The following is a 4,785-nucleotide window of genomic DNA, read 5'->3' on the forward strand; positions in this document are numbered from 1 at the left end:
CTAAAACTCCTTCCTTTCATATCACCCAAAGATCCACCCCAATCTGAAGGAAGAGAAGGGCTGGATGAGCCCTAAGTTTCTTGGGGGAAATCCAAGTTGATATGTCCCCTCTTTGCAAGGAGATGGGGCAGGGAGAGCGAGTTCTAGCACCCAAAGAAAGGACTAACAATCAGTAAACATGCTGCTCCATCCTTCTTATGAGGCCCGCCTGCCCTTGAAAGGGAAGTATACGCTTAACCCACAGGTGTTCTTGCAACATAGAGGTGGCTCACGCCATTCCTTGCAACAGAGCGCGCTGTGTTCCTCCCAGCTCCTCCGCCCGCCCCTTACCACCAGCGGTAGTGGGCCCGCGCGCGGTTAGCCTCGGCCATCTTGTGCGTGTCGTGCTTTCTGTTTATCACAGGGTCCCGCTTGTGAAAAGCCTCCAGCAGTTCCCGAGACAGCTTCTCCGGCGTCAGCATCCGCCGGAGCCTCACTCTCCCTACATGCAGTAATCATCCACTTCATGGCCAGGAAGTAGCGACGCTGGTCGGCTAGCGGCACAGGGACCTGATAGAAATGGCCACCCTTGAGCATGGGTACCAGCCCAATCACAGGCTCACAGTTTTTCAGTTCTTGGTGGAAGATGGTGTAAGGGTTGCGTTCAGTGGTTGCCTGTTCTTCTGCAGAAGCAGCGTGGTACTTCTCAAACTGCTTCCTTTTCACAGCTTCCAGAGTCTGCGTCATGAGGGATCTGGCCAGTATTTTGTTTCCTCCTTTCATCATCATGTTGGTGAATTTACTGATCACTGGGTCTTCAAACACAGAGCTTGTTTTCGTCGCTGGAACAGCTTTGATAACCGGAGTCTTCCTGAGCTCCCGCTCATACTTTTTTCCTCCTCATTCAGCTCGGCCGAGGGCTTGCAGTAATATGCCTTGTCAATTTGGGGGTCCTGGTATTCAGGATCATAGCGGCTCCACCTCACCTGGATCAGCCCTGAAAGCCGCAGGACAGCACTCCGCACGCCCAGCAGCAAGCCCAACCACCCTTGTGCAGCCTTCACCGCAGCGGCAGCCAACTTCGCTGGCCAATAAATTTCTTTTCCTCAATATTTTGTTATGAGAATCATCAAACATACAGAAATGTAGAAAGAATTATACAGGGAGAATTAATTTACCTACTCATTAGGATTCTACAATTTATTTTTATGTTATGTCAATCTCAGTTTGAGGCCAATTTGGAAATGGGGTTTCCCTGGTGGCGCAGTGGTTGAGAGTCCGCCTGCCGATGCAGGGAACATGGGTTCGTGCCCCGGTCCGGGAAGATCCCACATGCCGCGGAGCGGCTGGGCCCGTGAGCCATGGCCGCTGAGCCTGCGCATCCGGAGCCTGTGCTCTGCAACGGGAGAGGCCACAACAGTGAGAGGCCCGCGTACCGCAAAAAAACAAACAAGCAAACAAAAAAAAACAATTTGGAAATGGAATGGTTATTATTTTGTTTACCGAAGTTAGTAAATACTAGTGAAGACTTTGGGAAAGGAATCATTTCTAATTCAACAGGTCAAGTATGAATGTTCTTGGCTTCTGTTTTGATCAGGGTTCTTCAGAGAAGATGGATCTATCTATTATCTATCTATCTATCTACCCATCTATCTATCATATGTATATTGGCTCCTGTGATTATGGGGGCTGGAAAGTCCCAAGATCTGCAGGGTGAGTTGGCAAGCTGGAGACCCAGGAGGGCAGATCGTGTAGTTCTAGTCCAAAGAGCCAATGATTCAGCTCAAGTCTGAAGGCAGGAAAAATGCTGATGTGCCAGTTCAAAGGCCATCAAACAGTAGGAATTCTCTCACTTGGAAGAGGTTCAGCGTTTTTGTTCTATTCAGGTCTTCAACTGATTGGATGAGACCCACCCACATTGCGGAGAGCAGTCTGCTCTATTCAGGCTAAGGATTTAAGTGTTAATCTCATCCAAAATCACCTTCACAGAAACACCCAAAATAATGTTTGACCAAGTATCTGGGCACCCTGTGGACCAGTCAAGTTGACACATGAAATTAACCATCACAGCCTCTTTATGCTATGTATACTTAGGAGAACAGTATTCATCCGCAACCTACCTCTCAGGTTGCTCCTTCCCCACCCTCCCAGAGGAAAAATCATTGTAACACTCTTGTTTCTTGAAGATATGGCATAATTACTTTGTAAGTTTTGTGAACCCAGCACTGAATATCCTTAGGGGTTTAACACCTCACTGTGAATAATACTATTTTAAACAAGTCTTATGTAATTGTATATATTTTTTTCTCTACAAACACATATAAAACTATTTTCAATTTCTGTGGAATGGAATAAAATATAAATATACATGCAATTATTTTAACCAACGAAATGTTTTAAATTTTTAACTATTATAAAGCAAAAACTGTGTTTTAAGGTGTTAAGTTGTTAGGTTTTCAGACTAACTCAGTCTTCATATTTTTCTTCCTATTTATTAATAAACCAGAAATGGCTTTCCTGGTTCTTAACTTTTTTTCTACTTTTTCACAATTTCTTAGTTTGAAGGAGCAAGTAAGTCACAAACTACATTCAGTGAATCTAGAGGCTTTAAAATTCATTCCTTCATTATTCCACAAACATTTATCCATCATAATTTTGAGCTATTTGGAACACAAAGATGAATAATGCATAGTCCATGACCTTAAGGGGCTCATAATCTTGAATAGTAATCTTGCCCCTCACTCTCCACTTGGGGTTTGTCTGCTATCTCCATGGTGAAGAACACTGTGGAAACCTGCCATGGTGCTCATGCTTATGCAACCCAGAAGTAGTGGTGCTCATGCCCTTGGGGGGACATTTGAGCAATGGGGGATGGGATTTGACTGAAGAATATTACCCCCCTTTATCCCTAATTGATTGTCCTGAGATGCATTTCAGGGGACTCCTTGGTAGTCCCACTGGATCCCACAGCCAGTCACCCATAGTGATGGCCAACTTGATGCTGCATCTTTGCATCAGTTTTCCATCTTCCCTGCCTCTGTCCCCCATCCCTTACTGCTGCTCCCTAGTTCACATTCCTCAATAAAGAATTAGACTTCTGGGCTTCGCTGGTGTTACAGTGGTTAAGAATCCGCCTGCCAATGCAGGAGATACGGGTTTGTGCCCTGTTCCGGGAAGATCCCACATGCCGCGGAGGAACTAAGCCCGTGCGCCACAACTGCTGAGCCTGCACTCTAGAGCCCACAAGCCAAAACTACTGAGCTCATGTGCTGCAATTACTAAAGCCCGCATGCCTAGAGCCTGTGCTCCACAGCAAGAGAAGCCACTGCAGTGAGAAGCCCATGCACCGCAACAAGGAGTAGCCCCCACTTGCCGTAACTAGAGAAAGCCCGCACATAGCAACGAAGACCCAAAGCAGCAAAAATAAAGAAATAAATAAATAAAATAAAGAAATAGAAAAAAAAAGAATGTAGACTTCAGCCTTTGTTTCAGGCTCTGCTTTCTGAGGAACTAGGCTAAGATTCTACCTTTCTTCTTTTCAGCCTCTTTCTTTAATTCTTTCCCCTGAAAATCTTACTAACCTTTTGGTAAACCAAGGAGGGGCACGACTCCCTGGATTCATCCTTCTTGCCTCATTTGTACAATTCTATAAATTTGCATCATTCCATCTGAAGCTGTGCCCTGTGGTTTTAGAGGCTGGTCAAGGATGCTAAGTCCCACAGATTTTTTTTGACATGTAGCAGTGGGGAGATTTGACACACCTGCTCTCATAGTGGGTCCAAGACAGATGTAGGACTTCTGGGTTGGGTTCTCTCTTTGATGTACCTATCGGTGTAAATTGCACAACTGTTGCTCTACTACTGTACCTGACGACACAAACGTGAACACACCATTGCGTAGGCAGCTTCTAAAATGGTTCCTGGTGATCTGTGCTCCAGATATTCATTCCATTGTATGTTCCCTTCCCCTTGGGTGTGAGTGGAACCCAGTGACTTGACTCTAATAAATAGAATAGAGCAAACATGATGGGTTGTCGCTGTTGAGATTAGGTTATAAAAGACTGACTCCTATCCTGTTCACACTTTCCCTTTGGGTCTTCCCACTTGTCTCTCTGATGAAGCCAGCTACCATGTTGTTAGATACCCTGTAGAGAAACCCACATGGTAAGAAACTGAGGGAAGCCAACGGCCAATAGTCAGCAAAGAACTGAGACCTTCAGCCCAACAGCTCGTGACAAACTAAATCCTGCCAACAATCATGTGAGTGAGCTTGGAAGCACATTCTTCCTCAGCTCATCCTTGCAATTACTACAGCCTCGGGCAACACCTTAACAGCAGCCCTGTGAGAGATCCCGACCCAGAGGACCCAGCCAACCCATGCTCTGATTCCTGACCCATGTGAACTGTGAGATAATACATGTTATATTAAATAATATATTGCTTAAAACAAACATTAATTCTCTGGAACGGTTAAATCTAAAGCCTTAAAGAAGGGCATGTTTGGGACTTGAGATAGGCTACATGGGATTTGAAGCGGGCTGCCTTCCACAGCCCACCCATCTTGGAATCAATTAGTTATTTTAAATTGTAGAATATTTAGTTCCTTTTATACTTTCTCTTTGGGCCTTCAAATGATATGGGAGCTGTCAGGATTCCTATCTTAGTTAAAGAGACCATGAAAATGATGGTTTTAAGTAGTTTGTTTCAAAAAGAAGACTCATCCTATTTTTATGGTTGTGTGACCACCTCTTCCTCTCTTTATTTATTTATTTATTTAATTTTTTGGCTGCATTGGGTCTTCATTGCT

The 4,785-nt window shown here is 44.8% G+C and overlaps 1 pseudogene; it reads right to left on the reverse strand.

The window, feature by feature from the left end:
- Positions 1–326: 326 nt before the first annotated feature.
- Positions 327–2,752, reverse strand: LOC103077432 (28S ribosomal protein S7, mitochondrial pseudogene; annotated as a pseudogene).
- Positions 2,753–4,785: the final 2,033 nt, after the last annotated feature.

Source organism: Lipotes vexillifer, unplaced genomic scaffold (assembly GCF_000442215.2).
Source record: "Lipotes vexillifer unplaced genomic scaffold, Lipotes_vexillifer_v1.1 scaffold570, whole genome shotgun sequence".
Lineage (NCBI taxonomy): Eukaryota > Metazoa > Chordata > Mammalia > Artiodactyla > Lipotidae > Lipotes > Lipotes vexillifer.